The sequence below is a fragment of the Capra hircus genome, chromosome 18 (assembly GCF_001704415.2).
Source record: "Capra hircus breed San Clemente chromosome 18, ASM170441v1, whole genome shotgun sequence".
Lineage (NCBI taxonomy): Eukaryota > Metazoa > Chordata > Mammalia > Artiodactyla > Bovidae > Capra > Capra hircus.
Window position 1 is genome coordinate 53,523,330 of NC_030825.1, and position 13,971 is coordinate 53,537,300.

At 51.3% G+C, this 13,971-nt stretch overlaps 1 long non-coding RNA gene across 1 annotated transcript; it reads left to right on the forward strand.

Annotated features, from left to right (window-relative positions):
• Positions 10,974–13,910, forward strand: LOC108637998. The gene is made up of 3 exons (XR_001919515.1): positions 10,974–11,124; positions 13,330–13,408; positions 13,892–13,910. It is a non-coding gene; the product is annotated as an uncharacterized LOC108637998 (long non-coding RNA).

Below are 13,971 nucleotides of genomic sequence, written 5' to 3' on the forward strand. Positions count from 1 at the left end.
GGGAGGCATAAAGAGAGAAGGAGGGCAAGAGTGTTGGGGGACTGTGTGTGTGTATGTGTGCACGCGCACACGCACACATGCGCTCAGTCACTCAGTCGTGTCCAAGTCTTTTGCAGCCCCGTGGACTGTAAACCACGAGGATCCTCTGTCCATTTGATTTTCCAGGCAAGAATACTGGAGTGGGTTGCCATTTCCTCTTCTGAGGATCTTCCCAACCCAGGGATTCTTTACCCCTGAGCCACCTGTGACGTGTTAGGGTGGGAGGGATAGAGAAGAGTGACAGTGTTTGGGGATTGAGGTTTTAAACAAAGAGGACAGAGGAGGCTTAGCTGAGAAGGTAACAGTGGACGAAGACCTAAAGGAGGAGAGGGAGGGAGCCCTGAGGGGATCTAGAAGAAAACATTCCAGGCAGTGGGAATAGCGAGCGCAAAGGCCCTGAGGCAGGAGTCTGCCTGGTGAGTTCCAGGAGCAGCAAGGAGGCCAGCATGGCAGAAGCAGAAATAAAGAAGGGGGAAAGGGTGGGAGGTGAGGTTAGGGAGATGGGCAGGGGCAGACCCTGCGGGGCATGTAAGCCCCTGCAAAGACTGGCTTTTCCTCTGAGAGCCGAAAAACAAAGACTGTGTGGTAGGTGGAAGAATAAGCCTTGCGTTACTCAGGGATTCTGTTACACCCAGCTCCCTGCAAATCCTAATGAAACAGCCCCCGCGTCCATGATGGCAGTGCTTTCAAGAGTAAGTTCTCTGAGGCTGACCGCATGCCTTCTAGCTCCCTTGGTACTGGCTTTGTTCTACAATAAATTATGTTCCCCGCCAAATTCATGTTGAAGCCCTCATCCCCCATGTGACTCTTTTTGGAGTAGGACCTTTAAAGAGATGATTAAGACTCTCGAGAGTCCTTTGAACAGCAAAGAGACCAAACCAGTCAATCCTAAAGGAAAATCAGTCCTGAATATTCATTGGAAGGACTAATGCTGAAGCTGAAGCTCCTATACGTTGGCCACCTGATGCGAAGAACTAACTCATTGGGAGAGACCCTGATGCTGGGAAAGATTGAAGGCAGGAGGAGAAGGGGACGACAGAGGATGAGATGGTTGGGTGGCATCACTGACTCGATGGCCTTGAGTTTGAGCTAACTCCAGGAGTTGGTGATGAACAGGGAAGCCTGGCATGGTGCAGTCCATGGGGTCGCAAAGAGTAGGACACAACTGAGCTACTGAACTGAACTGAAAGTTTAAATGAGGTCAGGGGGTAGGGCTGTAATCCAGTACAATTAGTGTCCCTACAAGAAGAGGAAGAGAGAATTCCCTGGTGGTCCAGGGGTTAGGACGCCTTACTCTCATTGTGAAAGGCCTAGGTTCAATCCCTGGTTGGGGAACTAGATCCCACAAGCTGTGCAGTGCAGCCAGAAGTAAATAAATAAAATTTTAAAGTAAAAATACCATTAAAAGAAGAGGAAGAGACCCTAGGGATGCACATGCATGGGAAAAAAAAAATGTGAAATCATAATGAGGCAGTCATTTGCAAGCCAAAGAAGGAAGCCTCAGAAGAAGCCAAGTCTGCTGACACCTTGATCTTGGACTTCCAGTCTCCAGAACTGTGAGAAAATAACTGTTGTTGAAGCCATCAGGTCTGTGCTATTTTGTCAGGGCCATTCTAGCAGAGTAATATAGGTTCGTACTACGGCCCTAGGAAACGGGCCCCATTCCTTCTTCCTCCCCCACAATGAAGCCAGATTTAAATATAATGATAACTGGACTTCCCTGGTGGGTCAGTGGTTAAGACTCTGCCTGCCAATGCAGGGGACACAGGTTTCATCTCCGATGGGGGAAGATTCCACGTGTCGAGGGATGCCTAAGCTGCAACTGCTGACTAGGCTATGCCTCTCCCGGTTTGAATTTAAGTTCTCAGAACACCTCCGGGAGGCTGGGACTAGTATATTCCCATTTTGCTGACGGAGAGGTGGAGTGACTGCCTCAAGGTCACGCATCAAGCATAAGGAAAGACCAGTGATGCTTCAGGATGGGCTGGGTTATGCTGCAGCAACAAGCAACCCCACTCGTTCCATGGCTTAGAACATCAAAAGGTTCGTCTCTCTCTCTCTTCTTTTTTTTAACATTATTTATTTGGCTGTACCAGGTCTTACTTTCAGCACGTGGGGTTTTCGATCTTCACTGTGGCATGCAGGATCTTTAGTTGCAGCCTGTGGGCTTGAGTTCCCTGACCAGGGCTCAAACCCGGGCCCCCTGCCTTGAGAGTGCAGAGTCTTAGCCACTGAGCCACCGAGGAAGCCAATACCCAGAATATGTGTGTGCGTGCATTCTAAGTCACTTCAGTTGTGACCAGCTCTTTGCATCCCTTGGACTGTAGCCTGCCAGTCTCCTCTGTCCATGGGATTCTCCAGGCAAGAATATTGGACTGGGTTGCCATGCCCTCCTCCAAGGGATCTTCCCAACCCAGGGATTGAACCCCTGTCTCCTGTGGCTCCTGCACTGCCAAGCGGATTCTCTTACTGCTGAGCCTCTAGAGAAGTCCTCATACCCAGAATATGGAGAATCAAAATATATGTGACTAGCTCAGTCAATACACCTTCAGGATTCATGTCCGAGCCCACGCTCTCACCCACTATGCTTTCTAGAGAGAAATTCTCTGGCGGGTCTGCCTCACCCCATCTATTCATTCAGTGACTCGCACATTCTTTCAGCAAGAGCTAGACCAGGGTGGAGGGGGTGGCTGGGGAAGAAGTGCACAGAGCTGGAAGATATTTAGAATGAAATATTGATATTATATAATTTTATCCCGGATTAGATGAGGCAGATGAAGGAGAAGGGTGTTGTCAACAATGTGTCCATTCATCTGTTCAGCAAACATTAATCGATCACCTGCTGTGTGCGGCCGTTCTAGGCTCTGAGGAGACACTTGTGAAGAACGCATACAGAGATCCCTGCCCTCAGAGAGCTGACAGCAAGCAGCGCTGAAGGTAATGTCTGAGGGGGATGAGGGAGAGGGGCTACGAGGGAGAAGGAAACAGGCACTGAGGAAGCCAGGGTACCAGAGTGCCCAGGTGCCTGGTTTGCCACTGAGGGGTAGGAGACAGTGGCACCATCCAAGCTGCAAGAGGGCAAGGTTTGCAAGAAATGAAGACATACATCCCCACAGAAACGTGTTCACAAATGTTCATAGTAGTGTTATTCATAACAGCTGAAAATTAAAACAACCCAACTTGCTATCAGCAGGTGAATGGATAAGCATAATGTGATCTACCCATAGAGGGATGAAATAGGAACTTCCCTGGTGGCTCAGTGGTAAGGAATCTGCCTGCCAATGCAGGAGACACAGGTTCGATCCCTGGTCCGGGAAAATCCCACATACCAAGGAGTAACTAAGCCCATGCGCCACAACTACTGAAGCCCATTCCCTGCAACAAGAGAAGCCACCACAGTGAGAAGGCTGGGCACTGCAACTAGAGAGCAGCCCCTCCTCGCTGCAGCTAGACGCAAGCCCGCGCAGCAACGAGAAAGACCCAGCAAAACCACAAATAAGTAAATACATGGAATGAAACACTGATCCACACTACAACTGGAGGAAGCTTGAGAACACTATGCTAAGTGAAAGAAGCCAGACTCCAAAGACCACCCAGCGGATGACTGCTGCTGCTGCTAGGTCGCTTCAGTCGTGTCCAACTCTGTGCGACCCCATAGGTGGCAGCCCACCAGGCTCCCCTGTCCCTGGGGTTCTCCAGGCAAGAATACTGGAGTGGGTTGCCATTTCCTTCTCCAGTGCATGAAAGTAAAAAGTGAAAGTGAAGTCGCTAACTCCCAGCGACCCCATGGACTGCAGCCTACCAGGCTCCTCCGTCCATGGGCACACGAATGAAATATCCGGAACAGGCACATCCAGAGAGACAGAAAACAGATTGGTATTGGGCAGGGGACTGGGCGGGAGAGAGAATGGGGAATGACTGCTAATGGAGACAGGGTTTCTTTTGGGGAGTGATGGAAATGTTCTAAGGTTGATTGTGGTGATGGCTGTACAACTCTAGGAACACACTTAATACTTGGTATGTGTGTTGCACCTCAATAACACTTTTTTAAAAAGAAAGAAACGGGGGTGGTTTGGGAGGCCAGTCTTGAGTTTAGTTCAGCGTGCCAGCAGGGGAAGGCAGCGGAAGATCCGAGTCGGTCCTGTTAGACTGGGGACAGTGACTGGGGTGCGCCCTGCGGCACGGCTGCCCAGGTGATACCCTCTTTGTCCCTGGTTGGGTTTGGGCTTTCTGGACCCATCCTGGTTGCCAAGACTTGCAGGCAGGACGCGAGTCAAAGCAGAGCCAGCAGGGGGCAGCAGAGGGCCGCGCAGGCCCACAGGCCAGTGCCGGGCGGAGTGGTGCCGCGCATCCACCTGCCTCCAGCCTCGCCCCCTTTCTTTGCCCCTCTGGGCGCCTATGGAGTCCACACGGCTGCCCAGACCCCGAAACGTGGATGCCTCCCTTCCTCGGTCTCACTGAGGCAGGCAGCGGACCCTGCCCCCTAATGTCCTGAGCTAGGCCTTCCATCCTCTCTACAGTCACCACAGCTTTCAACCTCCTGCGGGGTCTGCCTCCTGGGGGCCCCTCAGTCTTACCTCTCAGACTTCTGCCCCTCCCCCAACCCTATGGTCAGTGATCTGAGGGGATGAACTTCTTCACCTTGAAGCAGGTATTCTCTTCTCTCTTCCTGGAGTATGCCTGTAGCCATATCACCCCACTGTACCTGCCTTACACATTCATTCATCCTCCAATCTTGACTCAGATGCCTCTTCCTCCAGGAAGTCCTCCCTGACTCCCAATCTGGGTCAGATCTCCTATTCTGAGTTTCTATCCACCCCAGCCTCGCCCATGCTAGGTCATCATCACTGTCTGGAGATGGGTTTATCCCCCTGCTGGCTGTGAGTTCCCCCAAAGAACACAGTCAGGGTCACCCGATGAGTCCCAGCACCACTCAGCATGGGGTGCAGGGTAAGGGTTCCAGGAATGCATGTGGAATAAGTGAACCTGTGTGAATCCTCATTATCTGTATCTTCTCTTCCTGCGTCCAGAGTCTCCATTCACTCTTGACAGATGTTTATTGAGCAATAACTATAGGAGAGTTGGTCCCGGGTGTTCTTTGGAAGGAATGATGCTAAAGCTGAAACTGCAGTACTTTGGCCACCTTGTGCGAAGAGTTGACTCACTGGAAAAGACTCTGATGCTGGGAGGGATTGGGGGCAGGAGGAGAAGGGGACGACAGAGGATGAGATGGCTGGATGGCATCACTGACTCGATGGACGTGAGTTTGAGTGAACTCCAGGAGTTGGTGATGGACAGGGAGGCCTGGCGTGCTGTGATTCATGGGGTCACAAGGAGTCGGACATGACTGAGCGACTGAACTGAACTGAACTATACATCAAACTCTGTCGAGTGAACTCAACTGAGCACCAGAGACAGGAAGATAAACTGGACTAACCCCTACTCTCAGGGAGCTCAAAGTCTAGTGGGGAAGGAAATATGGAAGCCAATGTAATAATAATTAATAATAAATGTCTCTTGAGCATTTACCAAACGCCATGCAATAAGTGCTTTGCTGCTGCTGCTAAGTCGCTTCAGTCGTGTCCGACTCTGTGCGACCCCATAGACGGCAGCCTTATTTATTTTATCCTCAAAACAGTTTCATGAGGCAAGTACTATGATTCCTCCTATTTTATAGATGCAGAAACAGAGGCTAAGAAAAGTCAAGTAAGAGACTTCCCTGGCGCTCAGGACTCCGAGCTTCCACTGCAGGGGGCATGGGTTCAATCCCTGGTTGGAGAGCCTGCAACCAAAAAAGAAAAAGGTCAGGTCACACAGGCTGTAAAGGGACAAACTGGGAATGGAACCAAAGACTTTCTAACTCCAAGCTTTATCCTCTGCACCATTCCAGTCTGAAAGGACGAGGGACCAGGATGTAACCCACACCCACTCAAATGCTGGGATCTGCGCGTCCAAGCAGAGGGGAATGCCTAAATCCGAAGGAGGTATCGCTGATGCTGGAATTTCAGGCACTGGCTCAGTTTTTGGCCCTGTTAGGAAGAGACTAATGTCCTTGGCTGGGACTGGGAGCCCCCCGGCTCCTTGACGCGCTCGACCCCATCTCTGTCCACTAGGGGTCACTGCCCACCACCACCTACTTCCCACGAGTCCAGGGGCACCTCTAGACTCTCAGGCCTGTGGCTCCTTGTTTTACAAACGAGGAAGTGGCTGCGTGGGGAAGGAAGTGCACTGGGCCATGACCAAGAATGATAATGATTCATGGGGAAAACCCTTCTCTCCCAAATTCAACCCCTTTGTGTGCAAAAGGGCATTGCACTCTGAAAGAGTTGGCCGGGGTCAGACGGTTCGAGTAGCCTGGCCTCAGAGGTGTGGACGCCCCTTCACCACCCTCCACACCTTTGACGGGGTTGCAGGTTGGATCCTCTACTTGGGAGAGGGGGCTGAGTCGAGCCCCGAGGTACTTTTATCTGCTGGATGCACTGGGGTTCCACAGACAATTTCATCTGAGGAAAGCATTCCACTGAATGGAAGCAAACACACCTGAAGTGAAGCAAACACTTCAAAATATTGAGCCATTTTTGGATCTTGGCACAGGGAAACCCTTGAGGGGTGATGAAACGTTTCTAAAACTATATTTGGGGAATGGCCGCATATTATGAATGTTATGGGATGAATATTCCAAGGTGAATATTATGGGATGGAAAGTATGCCCCCCAATGAAGCTAGCAAAGACATTATGACGTTCAGGAGGTGACTGGAAATTTGGACATATTGGGTATATGACGATACTAAGAAATTGTTCACTGTTGGTTTTGTTTTCACTTTTTAGGTGAAACAATGACATTGTGAGTATTTTTTTTTAATGAGTCCTTACCTTTTTAATGAGTCCTTACCTTTTGAAAAGACCCTGGTGCTGGGAAAGATTGAAGGCAGGAGGAAAAGGGGACGACAGAGGATGAGATGGTTGGATGGCATCACCAACTCAATGGACATGAGTTTGTGCACACTCTTGGAGTTGGTGATGGACAGGGAAGCCTGGAGTGCTGTGGTCCATGGGGTCGCAAAGAGTTGGACACCACTGAACAACTGAACTGAACTGAACCTTTTAGAGATACAGACTGAAGTGTGAATAAAAACAATTCTGTGGCTGGGATTTGCTTTCAAAATCAAATGAGAGAAGAGCATGGGTAGGGACAAAAACGAGATTGGCCCGAGCTCGGGGGAAGGGCGTTGTTCTGCCCTCTGCTTTGGATGAGCATGTAAAATTTAAAGTTTTCCAAAGCTTTTAAATTGCTTTTAATCATAACTCAAAATCCAAGTCCGGCCCCTTCCCATACTCTTGATGGGGAAAAATGAGGCCCAGAGAGTAAGGACACTTAGCCAAGTCGCCCCTCCCAGGCCCTTTCTGCCCTTTTGGGGTCCCCAGAGAGCCCCAACACTCTCTCTGCTCCCCTCCACCTCCCTAATTCTGCCCTTCGCTTACAGGCCTCAACCACCTTCCAGAAAAACCCATCCCCTCACTCGTGCCAACCTGGCCCGCTGTGGCCCCTCACCCTACACCTAAACCCTTCCCTTCTGGGAAGGGAATGGCAACCCACTCCAGTATTCTTGCCTGGAGAATCCCATGGACAGAGGAGAGCCTGGTGCGCTACAGTCCACGGGGTGGCAAAGAGTCGGACACGACGGAGCGACTTTCACTCACTTCACCCACTCTGTTCCTCATTGGCTCATATCCCAAGTTCAGCCCTACCATCACGTGACTCGTCTATAACTGGCCATCTTGTGTCCAAAGGGCCCTGTTCTGGGTCCCCTGCTCCTTTTTACACTTTTTTCTTGGCTGTGCCACATGGCACGTGGGATTTTAGTTAGGGGTTTTGGTTCTCCGACCAGGTATTGAGCTTGTGCCCCCTGCAGTGGAAACGCAGAGTCTTAACCGCTGGCCCACCAGGGAAGGCCCCCACCTCTTATAACCAGCTCCTCCCACTGTCCTGTCTCACCCAGTTCCAGCCACACCCCGTCTCCTTGCCTTCCTCACACTCATCCTGGCCCTTGCTGCCTCAGGGCCTTTGCACTTGCCCATTGTTATTTAGTCACTAAGTCACGTCGGACTCTTTTGCAACCCCATGGACTGTAGCCTGCCAGGCTCCTCTGTCCACAAGATTTTGCCCAGGCAAGAATACTGGAGTGGGTTGCCATTTCCTTCTCCAGGGGATCTTCCCAACCCAGGTATCCAACCCGCGTCTCTTGAGTCTCCAGTACTGGCAGGGGGATTTTACCACTGAGCCACCTGGGAAGCCCAAGACTTCTGCCGAAAACACAGCGCCCCTAGATAGTCAGAGTCTTCCTTGGTCTCCTCTTTCAGGTCTCAGCTCAAACATCACCTCCTAGAAAGACTCCCTGACCTCCCTACCAACAGAGCAACCGCTGCCACTCCCGATCCTCTGGCCCTATCTCATATTTTTATAACACTTGTCTCCACCTGACATGATATTCTCTATCAGTCTTTCCATTATAACCCGTCTCCCTCCAATAGGATTTAGCCCCACAAGGAGAGGGATGTTGCCTGTCTCCCCAGCCAGCCTGGCAGGTAGTCAGTGTTCGATAAATATTTGTTCAATGATTGAATGACCTGGAAAAACCCAGGTGAGTAAGGTGAGACTGGGATGGGGGCAGGGAGCTGGACAGGTATCCAGGCAACGGGAACAGCCAAGGCGAAGGTCTGAGGCTGGCCCCTCCGGTCCACTGTCCACCGCCCACCAGGCACAGTAGCCTGGACGTTCTTCCGAGGGTGAGGAATTAAGGGGACATGGAGTTCTTTCTCCCCAACAACGGCCTCTCCAAGACCAAGCCCAGACCTTGCCAAGCTGGCACAGGAAGCCACACCCTGAAGTCAGATCCCTGAGTAAATATTACAGCACCCACAGCCTCGCCCTGGAGAGATAAGGGGAACAGAAAACAGGGGTCCAGAAACCTGCTTCAGCCTGGCTAAGCGCGTAGCTCTCAGAGCGAGGGCTCCAACCAGAAGGATGGGGCAAGTGTCCTGGCACGAGAGCCCCACCCAGGGGTTCCACCTTAGAAACGTTGTCAGTCGTGGGCAGAGTCTCAGAGAGGAGACAGAATGGAGGAGGCTCCAGGTCACCCCCAGCTCCCTAGGCCACTAATGACGTGGCTGGTGAGAAAAGAGGGCAGGGGTCAGGGGACAGAGTGAACAAAATAAGGTCAGAGAACTTTGTCCCAGCTGCAGAGAAAATTAAGACTTGCCCACTTCAATTTCCCAAAGCTAAGGTCTGAGCCTCAGTTTCTTTGTCTGCAAAATGGGTTTTCAGGGAGGGAGGGTGATGCTGGTTGAGACAATAGGTAAAGCCAATAATGTCAAAATAATGCATAAATCGTTAGTAAAATATATCAGTGACCCAACCACTTCTCCCCTCTGTGGGCCACCCATGCATACACTTTAAAATGTTCTAGTATCACATGAAGAAGAATAAAAAGAAACAGGTGAACCAAATTTATGTCACCTAGCATAGGCAAAATGTTATCTTTTCAACATGCTGCTAAGTCTCTTCAGTCGTGTTCAACTCTGTGTGACCCCATCGACTGTAGCCCGCCAGGCTCCTCTGTTCATGGGATTCTTCAGGCAAGAATACTGGAGTGGGTTGCCATACCCTCCTCCAGGGGATCTTCCTGACCCAGGGATCAAACCCACGTCTCTTATGTCTCCTGCATTGGCAGGTGGGTTGTTTATCACTAGTGCCCATCATTTAAACATGGACTCAATATAAAAAGTGAACAATAGGTTTTGGATTCTTTGTGTACGTGTCTGCAATAAATCTTCAATATTTTGTGAGCTTTTTTTCCTTTTCACTTTCAGGGTTTGTTTTTTTTTTTTTTCAGTTTTACTAGGAAAAAACTTATATAGGGAGTTCCCTCATGGTCTCCATGCTCTCACTGTGGAGGCTGCTACTGCTGCTAAGTCACTTCAGTCGTGTCCGACTCTGTGCGACCCCATAGACGGCAGCCCACCAGGCTCCACCATCCCTGGGATTCTCCAGGCAAGAACACTGGAGTGGGTTGCCATTTCCTTCTCCAATGCATGAAAGTGAAAAGTGAAAGTGAAGTCGCTCAGTCGTGTCCGACTCTTCACGACCCCATGGACTGCAGCCTACCAGGCTCCTCCATCCATAGGATTTTCCAGGTAAGACTTCTGGAGTGGGGTGCCATTGCCTTCTCCGAGGGCCCGGGTTCAAATCCTGGTCAGGAAACTAAGATCCCTTAAGCCATACAGCATGGCCAAAAAGGAAAAAGAAAGAAAAAGTTGAATATATCACTGTTTAAGGTGCACAGCAAGATGGTTTGATTTACATATTTTGTGAAATGATTGTCACAACAGGTTTAGTTAAGCCTATCGCCTCCTACAATACAATTTAAAAAAAGAGAAAAATAATTATAAATTTATAGATGTTATAAGACATGAAGATTTAATATCTCCAGCTCTCCTCCCTCATCCTCTCTTCAACATTTTATCATGCCTGCATGCACGCGTGCATGCTCAGTCGTGTCTGACTCCTTGCAACCCCATGAACTGTAGCCTGCCAGGCTCTTCTGTCCATGGGGTTTTCCAAGCAAGAATTACTGGAGCGGTTTGCCATTTCCTTCCCCAGAGGATCTTCTCGATCCAGGAATGGAACCAACGTCTCTTGCATTGCAGGCAGATTCTTTACCACTGTGCCACCTAAGAAGCCCATGCTTTTAATTATATCAATAATTAGTGTTTGCACCACTATAATGACAATGTAAATACTGTTCACTGCAGGACCTATTAGGATACTGTGATTACGTGTCTTTTCTTTTAGTTGAAGTGTAATTGACCTACAACACTGTTAGTTTCAGGCACACAACATAATGATTCAATACTTCTGTATATTACAAGACGATCACCTCTTTGGTGTGTACTTTTCACTCACAGCTCATCTAAACTGGGATAAGCTAATCGCCGTGACTACCACACTGGATGAGATGGTTGGATGGCATCACTGACTCAATGGACATGAGTTTCAGGAAACTCTGGGAGATGGTGAAGAATAGGTAAGCCTGTCGTGCTGCGGTTCACGGGGTCCCAAAGAGTCAGACACAACTGAGTGACTGAACAACCACCAGCACCCTGGACACCCTGTCTAGACTGCTGTGGTCACCCCACTGCCTCCCAGCATCTGCTGCCACCTCCCACAGTCAGTGCCCCACATGCAGCCAGAAGATCCTATTAACACCTAAGTCAGCGCCCATGCCTTCTCTGCTCACATCTCTCCCAGGGCTCCTACCTCAGAGTGGAAGCCAAAGTCCTGTGGCCCACAAGGCCCTGCAGGATCCGCCCATGTTTCCTCTCTGCCCCCTCCACTCACTGTGCTCCAAGCACACCAGCCTCCCACTCACCAGGACACTGCTGCCTCGGGGCCTTTGCACTTGCTGTTCTGTCTGCCTGGAATGCTTTTCCCCCAGAATCCCCCAGATTCGATTTTCCCTCATTGAGTCTCTCTCTACTCTGATGTCACCTCCTAAAACATCTTCTGTTGACCCTACATAAACCAGCGCCCCAGGTCCCTCCATCCCCTCTCCTGCTTTGTCCCTCTCCATCACATTATCTCCACCTGATATATTACATCTATTTACTTGTAAGCTGACTATCGCCCCGAACAAAAGGTCAGCTCTATGGGGCAGGGATTTTTCCAGTCTTATTCGTAGCTGTAACCCAGCACCTAGCACAGTGCCCAGCACCTAGGAGATGCTCAATAAATGTTTGTTGAAAGGTGAATGAATGATGGCCCCTGAGTACCCAGTGCCCACTCTGGAGTAGTCACGGCACTGAGCCCATGCACCTGCTCTCCCTCACCCCCAGAGAAACCCCAGAGAGGTCAGTGTCACGATCACCTGCCACCTACCTGCCAGACAGGCAAAGGCCCCTGCCCAGGATGGCCAGGTTGACTTTCTGCCCAGCTCTGGGCCTGGCACATAGTAGGTGCTCAAGAAACCACAGCACTCAATTGGACCAAAAGTCCAGGCTCGTGTCTGGGAGCACCAGGGGGAGGGGCTGGGGAGACGGAGCCGGGAGTGAATCAGGAAGTGCAAGGACCACAGAGAGCGGAGGGTCTGTGTGCTGCTGAGGGTGGTAGGGAGCCATGGGTGGGTCTGGACAAAAGCCAGGATCTGTCCTCAAGACTCTCAGAGCCAAAGCCTCTGCTCGCTACTCAGCCAGATGGCAAATCCCCAGAAGCCCAGACCTCCCTGGAGACTCCTCTGTCTATGTCATCTGCCCCTGGCATCCAGTTCCACAAACACTCTCTCAGCCTTTGCTCCATCACCCGATCCTGTGCTGGGAAGTGCGGGGGACACGGTGATGCCCACAGCACAGCGGCCCTAGTCCTGCCCTCCCACGACTCAGTCGCTTTGAAGAAACAGACCTACCCCCTGACAGTGAAGACTCAAGGTGGTCAGGGCTGGGACTCACTGGGGATGAGGGGTGCACCTCATGAAGTCTAGGAGTCCAGGAGGACTTCCTGGAGGAGGAGGGGGAGTTGTTGAATAGGCAATGAAATAGAGCAGAGGGAAGCAGGGATGTGCTGGGTGGAGAGAGTGCCAGTGAGGCGGAATAACTGGAGCAGAGTTCCCAGAAGGAACAGGTGTTCAAGCAGGCAGGGGCCAGGCCATGTGGGGCCACAGTGACAAGCTGGGCTTTCTCCTGAGGGCATAGCTTTCTCCTGAGGAGCCATAGCAGGTTCTGGGCACTGAGAGGGAGCCAAACCAGGGTCAGACACCAGGGAGGAGTTGGGGAGGGGAAGCCAGGTGAGGGGCCAGTGCAGGCTGGGGAGACCGGCACTAAGGCAGGAGCCACAGGGAGCGAGACAAAGACGCACAGGGCATTTAAGAAGCAGGCATGAGAGACTGTGGCATGCGGTGGCTGGGGGCATAGATTAAAATCAGGGACAAGGCCCCGTCTCTGCCCCAGTGACGGTAGACGGTGGCGCCATCTCTGATAAGAGGGTGGGGAGGAGGAGCGGGTCTAGGGGGAGATCTCAAGGTCAGTTTGGGACGGGTGAGCAAGAGGTGCCCAGGGACATCCGGGGAGGTCGGGAGGGGGAAGCATCCTGAATGATATCCTGAGCCCTTGTATGAGGTTCCCGGGGCTCAGGGGAGAGGGCTGGGCTGGGACAGAGAAGGGCGAGTTGAGGTCACAGGAGGGATGGGGGGAGTGTGCCAGGTAACCCACAACTCACCTGGCCTCACCCACCCCCTCAGCTCACGCTGTCCCCCACATCAGAGCCCCACCCTCCCAGGGCAGCTGAGGACGCAGTGCTGGAGGAGCAAATCAGGACAGGTGAGCCACAGGTATGGCCCCCGGCCCAGAAGCAGGATGCTGGAGCCTCAGAGACACGAGGACCCAGCCACCATGGAGATACTGATAACACATTTGTCAAGAACAAATGTTCTTGACTGTGGGGGTGGTGCTTCCCACCCCCGCCCCATCCCCCCAGGGCCTCTACTGAGCATCACCTTCCCAGAGACAGCCTCCCTGCACCCCCCCCCAACCTCTGGCCCCAATTCCAAAACCGCCAGCCACCTTCCTGGCTTGATTTTTCCCCACAGCACTTATCTCCATCCAACGTGGGATAGATTTTATGTTTGGTTTGTTTACCCCACAAATCTCAGCCCCACAAGGGCAGGAATTCTACCTACTAGCCCCTAGGACAGTGCTTGGCAGACCAACAATGCTGATTAAATATTTGTAGGGTGAATGAATGAGCAATTTCTTTTTTAAAAAATATATTTTGTTTGTTTATTTGGCTGCACCGGGTCTTAGTTACAGCATGTGGGATCTAGTTCCCTCACCAGGGATCGACCTTGGGCCCTCTGCATTGGGAGCATGGAGTCTTAGCTGCT